Source organism: Heptranchias perlo, chromosome 11 (assembly GCF_035084215.1).
Source record: "Heptranchias perlo isolate sHepPer1 chromosome 11, sHepPer1.hap1, whole genome shotgun sequence".
NCBI classification, from domain to species: Eukaryota; Metazoa; Chordata; class Chondrichthyes; order Hexanchiformes; family Hexanchidae; genus Heptranchias; species Heptranchias perlo.
Window position 1 is genome coordinate 19,960,443 of NC_090335.1, and position 17,956 is coordinate 19,978,398.

Below are 17,956 nucleotides of genomic sequence, written 5' to 3' on the forward strand. Positions count from 1 at the left end.
GTCCACAAAAAGCATAACAAATCCAACCTGGCTAATTACTGCCCCATCAGCCTACTCCCAATCATTAGTAAAGGAGTCATCATAAGTTCTATCAAGTGACAGTTACTCACCAATTACCTGCTCCTTGATGCTCAGTTTGGGTTCTGTCAGGACCTCTCAGCACCAGACCTCATTACAGTCTTGGTCAAAAATGGACATGAGCTGAATTCCAGAGGTGAGGTGAGAATGATTGCCCTTGACATCAAGGCAGCATTGGACCAAGTGTGGCACCAAGGTGCATTGATAAAATTAGTCAATTGGAATAAGGGGAAACCTATCCAGTGGCTGGAGTTATACCTGGCACAAAGAAAGATGGTTGTGGTTGTTGGAGACCAATCATCTCAGCCCCAGGACATTGCTGCAGGAGTTTCGCAGGGCAGCATCCTAGGCCCGACTACCTTCAGGTGCTTCATCAATGACCTTGCCTCCATCATGAGGTTAGAAATGCGGCTGTCTGCTGATGCTTGCAGTGTTCAGCTCCATTCGCAATTCCTCAGATAATGAAGCAGTTCATGCTCACATGCAACCAGGCCTGGAGAACATCTCAGGCTTGGGCTGATAAGTGGCAAGTAACATTCATGCCACACAAGTGCCAGGCAATGACTACCTCCAACAAGAGAAAGCCTAGCCATCTCTCCTTGACATTCAATGGCATTACCATTGCCGAGTTCCCCGCCATCAACATCCTGGAGGTAACCTTTGACCAGAAACTCAACTGGACCAGCCAGTTAAATGCTGTGGCTACTAAAGTAGGTCAAAGGCTGTGTATTCTGTGGTGAGTGACTCACCTCATGATTCCCCAAAGCCTCTCCGCCACCTACAAGGCACAAGTCAGGAATGTGATGGAATACTCTTCAATGCTTGGATGGGTGCAGCTGCAACAACACTCAATAAGCTCAACACCATCCAGGACAAAGCAGCCCGCTTCATCGGCACCTCATCCACTCGCAGAAAATATCTACCACTGGCATACCATGACTGCAGTGTGCAATATCTACAGGATGCACTGCAGTAACTCGCCAAGGCTTCTTCGGCAGCACGTCCATGTGCGACCTCCACCACCTGGAAGGACAAAAGCAGCAGGTGCATGGGAACACCATCACCTCCAAGTTCTCCTCCAACTTACACATCATCCTTACCTGGGCATATATCATCGTTCCTTCATCTTCGCTGGGTCAAAGTCATGGAACTCCCTGTTTAACAGCATTGTGGGAACACCTTCACCACGTGGATTGCAGCAGTTCAAGAAGTTCCACCCCACCACCTCAGGGCAACTAGGAATGGGCAATAAATGTTAGCCTTGCCAGCAATGCCCACATCCCAAGAGTAAACATTTTAAAAAATTTGATGAGGAAGAGGAGGATGCAAAGGACAGATCCTTGGGGACTCCTGAGGTAACATTGCAGGGCAGGAAGAGAGGCCATTTCTGGATATGCCCTGGCTACTATTGGATAAATAAGAGTAGGAACCAAACGAGGGCAATCCCACTGTGCTGAACAATGGAGGAAAAGCTTTGGAGGGGGAGAGTGTGATTGCCTGTGTCGAAGATTGCAGAGAGGTTGAAGAGGGGTAATGCACAGTCATAATCACAGGGGATATAGCATTTGGGACTTTGGTTACAGCCGTTTTGGTGCTATGAAAGGGGCAGAAATCTGATTCGAGAGATTCAAACAGAGAACTGTGAGAAAGATGGGCACACATTTGGGAGGCAACAACGTGTTCAAGAACTTTGGAGAGGAAAAGGATTTTGGAGATGAGACGGTAATTTGCAATGACAGAAGGGTCGTGGTGGGTTTCTTGAGGAGGGGGTTGATGATGGCGGTTTTGAAAGGGTGTGAAATAGTACATGAGCAGAGGGAACCATTTACAGTATCAGCAAAACACCTAACCTCTTTCTTCCATTAAATAACTTCTTATGAAACATTAAACTCTGAAGTACTTTTGAAGTGTAGTCACTGTTGTAATGTAGGAAACTTTAAAGTAGAAAAATTGGCTGAAGGGTAGATTCGAACAAGTACTTGTTAGAGGAGTTATGTTAGGGTGAGAGGATGTACTGAGTGGGGTGCCTCAGGCTTCGGTTTTGGGACAACTACTGTTTCTAACTTATATAAATGATCGATTCAGAAACGTGATATGAAGTGCAAAATTGCAGATGATACCAAACTAGGAGGAGCAATGGATTTGAAGGAGGCAGCTCAGAAATTACAGAATGAGTTGGATAAAATATACAAATGGGTAGAATGAAGTCAGATAAAATTTAATGCGTACAAGTGTGAAGTACGGGACATAGGGAGAAAATACAAGTGACACAGTGCTCCATAAGTGGCGTTGAAATAGCCAAGTACGAAGCTGAAGGAGACCAAGGAGTCATAGTAGACTTGATGCTCAACATATCCACCAATGCAGAGCACCAATCGACAAAACCAAAAGAATGCTAAACTACATAACCTGAAAAGTGGAAGTCAGAGGAAATCATGGCCAAACTCTATATTGCTTTGGTCAAACCAAATTCTGGTTGCTGAGACACAAGGGCAACATTTAAGTGCTAGAGGTAGTGCAGAGAAAAGCACGAGGCTGATCCCTAATGTAAAAGGGCTGAGCTTTGAGGAAAGACTGAGGATACTTAGGCTATTCAGTTTGGAAAGGAGGTGTCTGAGAGGTGATCTTCTAGGGGTATATAAGATGGTTATGGGAATGAGAGAGTTCGACAAGGGGACACAGGTTCAATCTCGTAAAAGGTACATTTAGGACAGATATCAAAAAATACTTCTTTACACAAAGAATGCTGAAAGCACGGAATGGACTCTGAACAGAGCAGTGGAAGCAACAACCTTGGTATCTTTTAAGAAACAGTTGAATGCTGAAATGGGGTAATTTTAGGATCTCTCTGGATAGATGAATTACGATGGGCTGAATTCCCTTCCACATCTGTAATTATCTTGTAAACTGATTCACCAAACATTCAACTAACCAATATTTTATATATGGAAGACATCGAACACTGCATAAGCTACTAGTGTTCATTTATCTGAATATAATTGTATTAATTCAGCAATGCTGCATTCTGACTTGAAGGCAGCACAGTCAGAGACAGGGCACTACTGATTTTACCACACATGCCCAATGTCAAGTGAGGCTTCCCCTGGGTGGGTGGGGTCAATTAAATTATCATTAGAAATTTTTACCACACTTTTTCCCCCGATAAACTCTGTAAATAAAATATTTACACTATTAATAAATGTTATTATTCATCAGAACATAGTTTTATTTTGATTGCAGTGTAAAAATTATTATTCCTTAGTTCCTTTCTTGAATTAATAATTGTCCAAATATTCAGACGTGATATAATTAAATGTTATAATAAAAATAGAAAATGCTGGAGAAGCTCAGCAAGTCAGGCAGCATCTGTGGAGAAAGAAGCAGAGTTAATGTTTCAGGTCGAAGACCTTTCGTCAGAACGGGAAGATGTTAAAAGAGTTAAAGTTTTTGAGCAAGTACAGAGCCAGGGAAAGGTGGGGGTGGGGGAGGGAGGGGAAGAAAGAAAAGGGAAGGTTCTGTGAAAAGGTAGAGGGCAAGAGTGATTAAATGACAAAAGGGATGATAGTGCAAGGCAAGGAAGGTGGTAATGGGACAGGTTAAGAAACAAAAGATTGATCAGGAGTAGCTGTAAATGGCAGCAGCAGAACCAATACCAGCATGAGCTGATGAAAAAATGGGAGCAATGTCTATGACCTGAAGTTATTGAAATCAACGTTGAGTCCAGAAGCCCAGAAGGGAACCATGGCCTTCTCTGGCTCTGCACCTGCTCAAAAACTTTTAACTCTTTTAACATCTTCCAGTTCTGACGAAAGGTCTTCGACGTGAAACGTTAACTCTGTTTCTTTCTCCATAGATGCTGCCTGACTTGCTGAGCTTCTCCAGCATTTTCTGTTTTTATTTCAGATTTCAAGCATCTGAAGTATTTTGCTTTTGATAATTAAGTGCTAGCCTGGTGAAGACTTCTCACAATGCAAACTTCATCAGAGCAAATTTGCTTAAAGCACAAATGTTACTGAAACATTCCTATAGCACTAAATTTCTGTTAGAAGCAAGCTACATCCTACTCTAACACTGTACTACTGATTTTACCACATGTGCTCACTGTCAAGTGTCAGCTGTGGCCCGGTGGGTAGCTCTCCTTCTCAGTCAGAAGGGTGTGGGTTCAAGTCTCACTTCAGGGACTTGAGCATATGATCCAGGGTGATACTCCAGTGCAGTACTGAGGAAATGCTGCACTGTTGGAGATGCTGTCTTTTGGATGAGACGTTAAAACTGTGACCTGGTCTGCCCTCTCAGGTGGACGTAAAAGATCCCATGGCACTAACTTGAAGTTGAGCAGGGAAATTCTCCCTGGTGTCCTAGCCAACATTAATCCCTCAACCAACACCACTAAAACAGATTATCTGGTCATTATCTCATTGCTGTTTGTGAGAGCTTGCTGTATGCAACTTGGCACTCATGTTTCCTACATTACAACAGTAACTACACTGCAAAAAAGTACTTCATTGGCTGTAAAGTGCTTTGGGATGTCCTGAGGTTGTGAAAGGCGCTATATAAATGCAAGTCTTTATAAACAAGTTTTCTTTTTGTAACAGAACTGAAATACACTGCAGCTCAGAGACTCAAGGTGGCTTTTTACAAGCTGGGTCAAGTGTGTAAAATCTATTTCCGAATAGACTCCTTTTCAAGGTTTTGTACGCATTAATAGGTTACCCATCTCAAATCAAAATAGCTTCAGACCAAATTGCACATTGTGTTGGTTCAACATTAATTGGGCTTGTCACACAAAGCTCCTTTTTAAAAATCGTACAGAACAGGCTATTAACATCTTTTTGTTTGTTTTCTGTTGTTCTGTTCATATTTTCACTTATATTTGCTTAATCAGTGAATGTTAATTAAATTGCTGGGTGATTTTTTTGAAATAGCAGGGTGGAGTTCACTAAGTCCTACATTGTGATGGAAACTGAGTCAAAGTCTGAATTGTTGTTTTCTTGACTTAAATGTTCAAATGATGTCTTTAGTCTTAGATCAGATTAGTTCATTGATTTTATTAGCAAGTGGTTCCTTTGATCTAAAGAACTGATTTGTTCTATTGTGAAAATGTATTTAAGTAAACGTGCAAGGGGTTAATTTCTTGCGATTGACATCCTGTAAATTAAAACATGCATTTAGAGAAGTCTGTGTACTGTTTGTATGCATGAAATATTGTTGGATTTGTAATAGCAATCTCTTATGTTAATCCAAAAGTTGCATGACCAATTATCTGGGAAAGGGAAAACCTGAAAGTTTTCCAAAAGTGTTGCTTTTGACACCCGTCGGAGTTAAAAGCAGCATATTTGAGACAGCAAAGAAATTCTTTCAAAAGCAGTTGTGACGAAAGGTCATCGACCTGAAACTCTGTTTCTCTCTCCACAGATGCTGCCTGACCTGCTGAGTATTTCCAGCATTTTCTGTTTTTATTCCTTTCAAAAGCTGTTGGTCAGACCAGATCATGCAGTTCTAAATGACTATCAAGTTTTAACCTGGAGTCGAATCAAGCAGAATTTGAAATGCAATATCAAGAATTTTGTCAGATTGACTTAAACAAAAACAAGCTATTTTCACTAAAGATATTTGTAAACTTCTGGTCTTTGTGGTAACAACCGCCAAATCAAAGAGCATTTGGTTGTGTGGTGTGAAACTACATTAAATCCACAAAGCAGATTACTGCCAAGTACGGTAATTATTAGCCACTGTGACAGATTTCAGTAAGGGAAGAGCATAATAAAAAGTACAGCTTCTGGATCATAGAAAGCAAAAGGCACTTACTTACAGGATGAACTGTTAGACTGCTGAGAGACAACACAGTACAAAAAACCTTGAAATTGTAACAAAAGTAAATATATCGGTTACATTCCATTATTAACACAAATTGTTAAAGCAATGTTATCATTTCAGTTGTTAATTCAGACTTTTTTTTTCCTAATTGACTCCACATAAACTAAAATCCATTAATTAGTTATGTGTACTTTGCCGGATGCAACTGCAACCAAAGCGATAACTGTGCAGGTCATTTTGCTAACTGCATTAGAAAATCAAATGGAAAATGCATGCAAAATCTCTCATATACTGTATTCAAAACATAAGAAAGTTTATTGTGATCGAATTAATACAAACCCGTCTCACTACTGCAAGGGATTGCGACCCCTCTCAGTGCTGTGAGAGGATTGATACCCCGAAACCGTGCTGCCTATTTGCAGTTTGTGCGACTCCTTCGCGAGCCGCCCAGCTGCGTGAGTCCTGCGTGCACGCGATTGCCGTGACGTCGCGGTTACGCAGTGGAACATGGCGGCTCAGTAGAAACTGCGACTGTGGAGCTCAGCGGCTCTCAGCGCTTGACACTGCGGGTGAGTAAGGGCTAAGACTAGGATTGGGGATGAGGTTGGGCGGTCGGTCGGTGGACGGGCTCCGGTGTTGTCTGTCGGGGTCGCTGTTTATTTTATTTTTTTGGCGATGGGTCGCTGTGGCTGAGCGCGGGGAGCCGCATGTCCCGACGTTACAGCTCGAGCTCCAACCGCCGCCGCTCGCGCCGGGCTGGGAGAGGAGAGGAGCGGCGCGCGGCTCAGCCCGAGCCCCAGACGCAGCCGCAGACCCGCTCCCCACGGGGGCAACAAACAGGAGCCCCCACGGGTCCCCGACTCACCTGTCGGCTCCTTCGCTCGAGATCTCGCAAGAGTTTGCAGCCCCGAGCCCGACCTTAACCCTCTGCAGCAAAAGTGGGGAACAGCTGGAGGATGGGATTCGAGGGGCTGTCCTGGCGGAGGGGGTTACTGAAGTTGAGGTTTGCTCCGATGTTCCGCTGTGGCTGGTAGGTAAATAACCTGTTCATTCTCTAAAAGCATCGCGCCCCCACCTGCGGCCGCCTCCTCCTTTTCCATGTTAGTTCATTTTTTCCCCCCTATTTTTCAAAATGTTCCTCTCCTTTTTTTTGCATTCACCTCCGCGTCGTGGGCAGTCCGGTTATAATATTGACAAGTTTCTGTAAGTTGTGCAACTTTTCAGATCTCCTGAATTACAGGTGTGTGTTTCGGGCTGTAAGACATGGACTGGGTTAGTTTGCAAAAACAGTCGGAAACTTTCAAACGTTTTTAGCATTTTTGCTGCCATAGCAGCGGTATTAGGGCAGGTGTTTGGTTTCTCGGCGTCGGAAGTATTTGATTTAGATATTTGGTTTGCTAAAATGGTAAGAATCTCTCAATTTAAATATTTTTAAGTCTGTAACTCACTAAAATGGGTGGACTTTGCCCTGTTTATACGAACCGTTGCTTGGAAATGTATCGAGTAATGCCAAGTTAATGTGCATGGCTTTGGTGGTGAACATGATATTCATCTTTTCATGCGCAGTGGCTTTTGTCAAGAGCAATTCACTTGTTAGCGTTCTTTGTGCGTCTTTTACAAGTGGAATTGTTCTGTGTTCCTACTCCATTGGGAAAGCTGTGGAGTTAAGGTAGAAATTATTCAGGGTTCTCCTCAGCCAACTAATGCACAGCACCTCTTTTTGAGATTGGGCTGTTTTAAAGGTGGTCTTAATCTAGAACAGTTACAATGCAGCTTAATGTGCCAGTCCGAGTTGTAGGTTCCTTTTTGTTTTGCTCCAAGCATCCTTAGAAAAATGACGTGTGTACTGTATTTTTCATGAAATCTCAGCCATGATACACTGCTTTTCCCTAAACTTCTTGGGGAAATGTAAGACCATTTTATTTAGTTGTGGACAGCAGCCAGTGCTTCAACACAGATATACATCAATATTTAGATATTGCTACATGAATATATTCATATTGTGTATGATGAAATTAATTTCAGGGGACAAAGTCAAAAAAACTGCAGATCTAGTTTTTCCATCTGCTTATCATGAAGTGTCACAAAATATGGATTTATTGTAGATAAATATTGGGTTAATGTAACAATGGAAACTAATCATGGTCCATTGATTATTGAATTCATGATTGGAGCTATAAAAATGATCACGTATTGTAGATGTACAAGAAACCATGCATATTCTTGTGGGAAAGAGTAATTCAAAATTAGTCATATATTGCTTAAAGTAGAAATTTATTATTTTTTTGTCAAATAACAAAGCTGTTATTGGGAACATTGTTTTATTATGATGTTGTTGTGCACTTCCCGAAATCTTTCTCATTGGAAGAACATAATGCATTACTTGTTTCGGAAGTAATGTTTTTACACTTCAATGAAACGTCTGATGAACAATGCATGTAGATGTGTGCCCAACTAGTGTGTAATGCATTCTTCAAATTTTCATTATGAAACTAGATTTGATTTTGTTTGTATCTGCAGTTTTTTTTGATTTTTGTCATAATGAAATTAATTTAATAAAATTTAAGAAGGGAGTAACAGTAAAAGACAGGCCCGTATCCAGATAAATAAAAATGAATACTTGTATTTTGTAGTTGACCGCTATAGTAGTTATCTGCTTTTCCTATCTTCTGGCACACATAAATTGAACAACATTTAGCTTATCAATTGCAGTGGTTAATAAGGAGTTTTTGGTATTTTTGGTTTTCTCTACCTTACCATCAATTCATGCATTTTTATGTAAAACATTAGTAGCGAAACAATTATGCGGATGCATTTATTGTATATAAGTATTGATGATAAAGCTAACATTTTGAACTTTGGGTGACATAAAATTCTATCTTGAGAACAAAATCTGACATTTTGTACCATACAGATTGTACAGTGGATTTGGTCAAAATGTGCACACTATCTCTGCAGAGTAGGCTAATATCTTCAGCTTGCTAAACTTGTAGCAGCAGCAGCAGTTTGAAGCAATATGTTTCTTTACCATCAGGACTAATTAATGTTTTGTTAAGGTAAGACTCCATAGTTCTAGTAAACAGTTTTCTTCATTTAAGCTAATCGTATAGAATTTGTTGCATAACTTGTGGATGTTAAAATTCATAGTATCGTCTTTTTTCTGTACGCTTAGAGGGATGGCCACAGCAAAGTCTTTTATTGTAATCATAGAAAGTTACGGCACAGAAGGAGGCTATTCGACCCATCGTGTCCGTGCTGGTCAAAAAAGAGCTACCCAGCTTAATCCCACCTTCCAGCACTTGGTCTGGAGCCCTATAGGTTATGGCGCTTCAAGTGCACATCCAAGTACTTCTTCAATGAGTTATGGGTTTCTGCCTCTCCCACCCTTTCAGGCAGTGAATTCCGGATCCTTATTATCCTCTGGGTGAAAAAAATTCTCCTCAGCTCCCCTCTAATCCTTCTACCAATTACTTTAAATCATTGTCCTCTGGTTATTGACATCTCTGCTAAGGGAAATAGGTCCTTCCTATCCACTCTATCTAGGCCCATCATAATTTTATAAACCTCAATTAAATCTTCCCTCAGCCTACTTTGTTCCAACGAAAACAACCCCAGCCAATCCAATCTTTTCTCAGGTAAAATTCCCTGGCAACATCCTTGTAAATCTCCTCAATACTCTCTCTGGTGCAATCACATCTTTCCTGTAATGTGATGACCAGAACTGTATGCAGTACTCAAGCTATGGCCTAACCAATGACTGATACAGTTCTAGCATAACCTCCCTGCTCTTATATTCTGTGCCTCAGCTAATAAAGGAAAGTAACCACCTTATCTACCTGTCCTGCTACCTTCAGGGAACTGTGGACATGCACTCCAAGGTCCCTTTGTTCCTCTACACCTCTCAGTATCCTCCCATTTATTGTGTACTCGCTTGCCTTGTTTGCCCTCCCCAAATGCATTACCTCACACTTCTCCGGATTGAATTCCATTTGCCACTTTTCTACCCACCTGACCAGTTCATTCGTATCTTCCTGCAGTCTTCAGCTTTCCTCCTCACTTTTGTATCATCTGAAAACTTCTTGACCAAGCCCCCCCACATTCAAGTCCAAATCATTAATATGTACCACAAAAAGCAAGGGACCCAGTCTGAGCCTTGCGGAACTCCACTGGAAACAGCTTTCTCGTTGCAAAAAAACTCATCAACCATTACCCTTTGCTTCCTGCCACTGAGCCAATTTTGGATCCAACTTGCCATTTTCCCTTGGATCCCATGGGCTTTTACTTTTTTAATCAGTCTGCTGTGTGGGACCTTGTCAAAAGCCTTGCTAAAATCTGTGTACATTATATCAAACGCATTACCCTCATTGACCCTCCTTGTTACCTCCTCAAAAGATTCAATCAAGTTTGTCAGACACAACCTTCCCTTAACAAATCCACGCTGACTGTCCTTGATTAACCCGTACCATTGATTCCAGTAATTTGCCCAGCACCAAGGTTAGACTGACTGGCCTATAATTGCTCGGTCTATCTTTTTCTCCCTTTTTAAACAATGGCACAACGTTAGCAGTCCTCCAATCCTTCGGCACCATGCCTGTAGTCAGGGAGGATTGGAAAATGATGGTCAGAGCCTCTGCTATTTACTCCCTTGCTTCTCTGAACAGCCCGGGGTACATTTCATCCGGGCCTGGCGATTTATCCACTTTCAAAGATGCTAAACCCTTTAAACTTCCTCTCTCACTGTTTATCCTACACTCCTCCCCCTTAACTACAATCTCTGCATCTTCACCGTCTTTTGTGAAGACAGACGCAAAGTATTCATTAAGAATTATACCTGCATTTTCCGCCTCCACACATAGGTTACCTTTATGACCTCTAATAGGCCCTGTTATTTCCTTACATAAATAAGGTATTTTTCTGCACATTAGCTAGATCCTTGGAGAACATAGCAGTTCAGTCCTTCGTGGAAACTTCTTTTCCAGTATAATTGTTATTGCTAAAATGGTGTAAAAGGGTGAAAAATTAAACACTGTGTGAACAGTTTGAGAGAAAAGCAAGTTTCGTTAATATTTTAGGTTGAACATAGTGCAGAAATGTTAAAATAAAGTTACAATTATGAATGATGATGATTCATATATAGTTGTGTATGTTTTATTTTTTGACAATTTTTTCCCGTCCACTTACCTGAGTGACCAATGTTCATGTGAGTCCTGACATAAGTGTAATTTGACAGTTGGGAGGTAACAACCACCTGGAGTTAGGTGACACCTTCAATGCAGAAAACATCATATGCTTCACAGGGGAGGTAGATAGACCAACATACATTTTACAAACATTCGTCAATCACTTCGGTGTGGTGCAATATTTAAATTTCAATGCGTTTGATATTTTCATTTGAATAGACTGTAGAACTAAACCAATAAATGATCTTTTACTGTAGTAAATAAATTTGTTATGCAGTAAAATTATCTTCGCCAAACAAAGAACTGTTGTACAAATGTAACAAAATATTTTCACCAATTCAGATTTGCTATTACTGTATGGAAAAAGAAAATTTCCCTCCAGTTCAGGGAGTCATGCAAGACAACACAATAATGCAGACATTTGTTCACGCATATTAAAAAGTTGATCTGGGAAGGACGGAGGTTGTGCAGTGAGGGGAGTTGGAACTTTTTTTTACCATAAGAACCTGGGTATAATCCAGCTCAGATGAGAAGATTCCCCTCTCTATTGTCCTCAGCATCACCCAAATAAAGAGGGTTTCTACTCGACTGGCACATTCCTTGTATGTTGTAATATGGAAGTGTCAAAAAAACTTATTGCGTTAAAAGTTGTAAACTGGAAGTGTCGAATCTTATGACTGGATGTAATTGCAAATAGTGTTTTTTTTTCACACCACTGGAGGAAAAAGGCAAACGACGAAAGTATTAAATAAGTATAAGAACATAAGAAATAGGAGCAGGAGGATGCCATACAGCCCCTCGAGCCTGCTCCACCATTCGATAAGATGATGGTTGATCTTCGACCTCAACTCCACTTTCCCGCCTGACCTCCAGATCTCTTGATTCCCCTAGGGTCCAAACATCTATCGATCTCTGCCTTGAATATACTGAACGACTGAGCATCCACAGCCCTCTGGGGTAGAGAATTCCAAAGATTCACAACCCTCTCAGTAAAGAAATTTCTCCCCAGTCCTAAATGGCCGTCCCCTTATCCTGAGACTTCGCCCCTGGTTCTAGACTCTCCAGCCAGGGGAAACAGCCTCTCAGCGTCTACCCTGTCAAGCCCTCTCAGAATCTTATGTTCCAATGAGATCATCTCTTATTCTTCTAAACTCCAGAGAGTATAGGCCCATTCTACTCAATCTTTCCTCATAGGACAACCCTCTCATTCTAGGAATCAATCTAATGAACCTTCATTGCACTGCCTCTAAGGCAAGTATATCCTTCCTTAGGTAAGGAGACCAAAACTGTACATAGTACTCCAGGTGTGATCTCACCAAAGCCCTGTACAATTGCAGCAAAACTTCCTTACTCTTGTACTCCAACCCCCTTGCAATAAAGGCCAACATACAACATATGAAAACATCATCAGCACCACAGGATTCTGGTAGACTGTTTATCCATTAAGTTAAGCTTTTTCTCCCATTTGCTGCTTAAAATTCCATTGTACACAATATGAATAATACATACAGGAAGCAAAATCTAATGGAACAGAAATAATCTCTAAGTGAAACTAATGTGTCTTTGGAGATTTCAGAGTAGTTGATATGGGCAATTAGAATGCTGCCTCATATAAAGTAAAAATCCATGAAAACACAACTGACATCCATATGTAGCAATGTCAATACTGATACAAAGCACCAGGAGCTTTCCTGAAGCTTCTATATATTTACGATAACATCCTTGGGTCAGGCATATTATGGTTACCGAATTACATGCTGGTAAATAGGAGCTGCCAAAGTATTTTAATACTGAAAAGTGTCTCTGAATTTCAGGCCTATTGCATTGGTTAGTAATCGTATTCAATACATTGAACAATATTTTAAAAATCTTTCCTTGTTGGGGAGTGAGCACCTTTTGGGGCAGCACATTACACTACATGGCAAATTCCCAAATCACAGCTTGATAAAGGATGAGTCAACCTGCATGTTCATATTGCTTGGTAACATTTGCAGAGTTATGTATGAGGAGTTAGCTTAAAGCTTAATCCAGTCTTTCAACTTATATTTAAGGTACAAGTTAACAGATATTGTATTAAAAGCAAGGTTCAAGTAAAGGAAACGTTTGTTTGGGGAGATTCATATCTTGCATTATATTTTGAATTATCTAATGAAATGGACCAAGTGGGCAAAGGATTATTACAAAGTTTCTGCAGTACCTACATTTCTTCAGCAAGTCAGGTCTTGAATTTACACCACCAGGAGCCAAGTTCAACTCCCACATTTCAGGGAGCCATCAGGAGAGACTGGAAATTGCATAGTAAACATGCAACATTACATTACAATCTGTCATCGGTTGTACTTACTGCAGAACTCCAAAAGGAGCGTTATAACTAATGTTTGAATATACTGCAGTTACACTGAATCTTGCAATGATTTGAAATTTGAGACACTGGGCTTGAATTTGCTGCAAACTTGTGCTATAGTAAGGTGCATTTATGGCATATGCCATTATGGTGCAGACATTCTACCAAATTATGGCGTGAGTGACTTACGTAAGACGTGCCTTAATTTGCTGGGACTTTTGCGCTGCTCCATACCCTCATCGAAAAAGTTGAACAGCTAATTATCATAGCCCAGCCTCCCATTAAAATCAATGGCGCGATCGAGTTTGTTGAATTAATGCCACTGTCATCACCACAGCCATTATAAAAAGGTGCTGGAGAGCACAGAATCAGTAGAAGTATTCAATCGCTCAGCATGTTGTCTGAGGGCAACATCTTCACTGACTTGTTCTAGGACCTTCATTGCAATCTTAAGAAAAAAAAGACGTGCATTTATATAGTACCTTACACGACCTCAAGGCATCCCAAAGCGCTTTACAACCAATTAAGTACTTTTGAAGTGTAGTCACTGTTATGGTGTAGGAAATGGGGCAGCCGATTTGCGCACAGCAAGATCCCACAAACAGCAATGTGATAATGACCAGATAATCTGTTTGTCATGTTGGTTGAGGAATAAATACTGGTCAGGACTCTGGGGAGAGCTCCCCTTATCGTCTTTGACATAGTGCTGACCACTGGGATGGGGCCTCAGTTTAACATCTCATCCGAAGGACGACACCTGCTGTGGCGCAGCGCCCCCTCAGTACTTCACTGGATGTCAGCCTAGATTTTGTGCTCCAGTCTCTGGAGTGAGACTTGAACCCATAATCTTCTGACTCAGATGCGAGAGTGCTATCACTGAGCCACAGCCAAACCTCTAGTAATAAATAAGTGTTTTGACGGCCAAGTGTGTATTTATTTTCCTCCAACGGATAATATTTTTCAATCAAATTTATTGAGCTTGTGCACTAAGCATGGATTGCAACTGGTACTGAAATGTGGCTAGTGATTGCACTCAGTCCAGGAGAAACCCTATGCATACGGGTCTGTTCTTAATGCCGATTTACGTATTACTTTGTTTCACTGTAAACTCATCAATCAAATTAAGCTCGACGTGCACATTTGGTCCGTATATAATGTGACCCATCCCCATGCTATCAGATTCAATTGCTTCTAAGCCCATCCCTGTTAAATACCTGTTGTCTGTTCTATTTTGGGCCCCGGTACCTTGGATATGCATTAGTCATGAGCTGCGCCTCTTCCGACCTGCCCCTACGCTCGCTGAGGTGAATTCTAATTATTTTTCCAGCAAACTGGTGTGTATTCACTGCTGAAGGATCGTGGCGCACAACGGTCTAACGTATGGAGATCATCACCGTTAGTGCCATTGCAGCTTATTCCGGAACAATAAGTTAGGATGTCTGACTTTTCACATACACAATTTGCCAAGAAAGCTTCAAAGCTGCTTTATGAAAGATTTCAAGCATTTTCATCAGTTTAACTCCACAAATCAACCTGTAATCAGGATACTGTTTTTTCTGCAGAGAACGGAATTGCTGTTTCAGCTTAACTTGTTTAAGTAAGACACCGTCTACATGTGAAGATAGACAAATAGGTATACCCCGATGGCACAAGTTTATAGAATGGCAGCAGCGTACAGACTAGGAATGACCCAGATTCAACCCAATCTGTGCTGATGTCACCTAATCTCAGGCAGGGTAACAATAAGTGCATTATAACTGGCTTTAGTGCCCCTGGTTTTGGTGGGGGGGGGGCGGGGGGGAGCTCTTCATAACACAACTTGCATCTGGACTTGGCTTTGTTACCTTTGGACTCAACTTCTCCAATATGCTCCTTGCTGGCTTCCTGAGCACCACCCGCCACAAACTCCTACTTGTCCAAAACACTACTGTCCACATCCTGGCTCACACTAAGCCACGCCCACCCATCCCCCTGCCCCTGCCAACCACTACTGGTGCCCTGTCGCTCAAAATATATTCAAAATCTTTGTCCTTATCTTCAAATGCCTGCACTGCTTCACCCTTCCCTATCTCGGCAATCTTCTCCAGCTTTACATCCGGTCATGTCTCCTCCACCTGGATCCCTTCCTTCCAACTTCAGTGACAGAGCTTTCAGCTGTCTTAGCCGTAATCTCTGGAAATCACTCTACAAACCCCTTGACCTGTATCTCTCTCCTGCCTTCTGTGGCCTACTTAAAGCCCTTTTCAATTACATTATCGGTCACCGATGATATGGGGATATGTGCATCGTGGGTAAATTTCAACTTTAAAATGCTATTGACGAGCTTTGTAAATTAAAAACGTAGAAAAACATCCCAAGGTGCTTCAGAGGCGTAATAAAAATAAATGGACGCTGAGCCAAAAAATGAAAGCCATGATGTGGAGATGCCGGTGATGGACTGGGGTTGACAATTGTAAACAATTTTACAACACCAAGTTATAGTCCAACAATTTTATTTTTAATCCCACAAGCTTTCGGGGACTTTCCCCTTCCTCAGGCGGTGTGGAAATTTCCACACCGCCTGAGGAAGGGGAAAGCCCCCGAAAGCTTGTGGGATTAAAAATAAAATTGTTGGACTATAACTTGGTGTTGTAAAATTGTTTACAAAAAATGAAAGATTAGGAATGGTGGCCGAAAGTTTGGTTAAAGAGTTGGGCTTTAAGGTCAGTTTTAAAGGAAGACAGGGAGATCACACAAACAACAAATGAGATGAATGACCAGTTCATCTGTTTTTGGTGATGTTGGTTGAAAGGTGAACGTTGGCCAGGACACACAACACTCTGCTTTTAGAATAGTGCCGTGGAAATATTTCTACACCTGCTTTATGAAGGCAGATGGGGCTTCAGTTTAACATATAATTTGAAAGATAACTCCTTCAATACTACACTGAAGTGTCACTAGATATGCGCTCAGGTCCTGAAGTGTGCTTTGAATACACATTCTTCTGATTCAAATGTGAGAATGCTATCAACTGACCCAACTTGACAGAATAAACAAATGCATACAATTTCAAATATCTGCCATATTTTCCCATCACATTTGCTCATTACAAGTTTACCCAAGAAAACTTGCAATTTACTTAATTTTCTTTTTCAGCTAATTTTTTTTTTGTTGATGCTAATTTTAACATTTTTGGATAGATCCCCCAAGAATTTATCCTTGGCCCCCTTTCATTTCTCATCTACAAGTTGACCTCGGCAAAATCATCTGAAAATACGTCCAGTTCCATATGAACGCTGATGACACCCAGCTCTACCACACCACCACCTTTCTCGACCCCTCCACTGCACCTGTATTGTCAGTCTGTTGTCTGATATCAAGATCTGGATGAGCCAAAATTTCCTTCAGTTAAATATTGCAAAGACAAGCCATTGTCTTCAGCACCGCCCCCCCACAAACTCTGTCCCCGGCCAAAGATTCCATCCCCCTCCTTGGTCACTATCTCAGGCTGAACCAGACTGTTCGGAAACTGGTTGTTCTATTTGACCCTGAGCTGAGCTTCCGACCCCACCAAGACCGCCTACCACTGTCATAATATCGCCCATCTCTGCTCTTGCCTTATCCCATCTGCTTCTGAAACACTCAGACTCGACTATTCCAATGCTCTCTCGGCTAGCCTCCCATCTTCCACCCTCCATAAATGTAAGCTTTGCTAAAACTCTGCTACCCTTATCCTAACTCTCATTACTCATTCACACATCACTCCTGCATTTGCTGACTTACATTGATTCCTGGTCCCCAAACACCTCCATTTTAAAATTCTCACCCTCGTGTTCAAATCCCTCCATGGCCTTGACCCCTATCTCTGTAACTTTCTCCAGCCCGACAATCCTCTGAGTTCTGTGTTCCTCCAACTCTAGCCCCTTGCCCATCCCCCATTTCCTCCCTTATCCCACCATTGGTGGCCAAACATTCAGCTGTCAAGAGAGACTTCCATTTATATTTTGTCTTTCACGACCTTGGGACATCCCAAAGCACTTTACAGCCATTCAAGTACTTTAGAAGTGTAGTCGCTGTTGTAATGCAGCAGTCAATTTGCACACAAAGGTCCCACAAATAGCAATGTGATAATGACCAGATCATCTGTTTTAGTGATGGTTGAGGGATAATTATTGGTGGGGGAGAACTGCCCACATGAGAGGGCAGATGGGGCATCGGTTTAACGTCTCATCCAAAAGGCAGCACCTCCGACAGTGCAGCACTCCCTTAGTACGTTGTGAACCCACAACCTTCTGACTCAGAGGCGAGAGTATTACCACTGAGCCACGGCTGACACCCTAAACTCTAGGCCCTCAGCTCTGGAATTTTGTCCCGAATTACACCTCTGCCTCCACCTCTCCTCTTTTAAGACAGTCCTTAAAACCTATCTCTTTGACCAAGCTTCGTTGGCTCGGTGTCAATTTTTGTGTGATTATGCTCCTGTGAAGCGCCTTGGAATGCTTGACTATGTTAAAGGTGCAATATAAATGGAATGATGTGGAGATGCCGGTGATGGACT

The 17,956-nt window shown here is 41.7% G+C and overlaps 1 protein-coding gene across 4 annotated transcripts in view; it reads left to right on the forward strand.

The window, feature by feature from the left end:
* The first annotated feature begins 6,385 nt into the window (after positions 1-6,385).
* The window catches only part of scml2 (Scm polycomb group protein like 2), a 161,657-nt gene continuing 150,086 nt past the window's right edge, over positions 6,386-17,956 (forward strand). For 2 of the 4 annotated variants that reach the window (XM_067992658.1, XM_067992661.1), the window contains exon 1: positions 6,386-6,464. The gene's annotated coding sequence lies outside the window, so the exon portion shown is untranslated. Of the gene's footprint in view, positions 6,465-7,241; positions 7,301-17,956 lie in introns of those variants that run through there. The other 2 variants (XM_067992662.1, XM_067992659.1) reach the window with 2 other exon arrangements.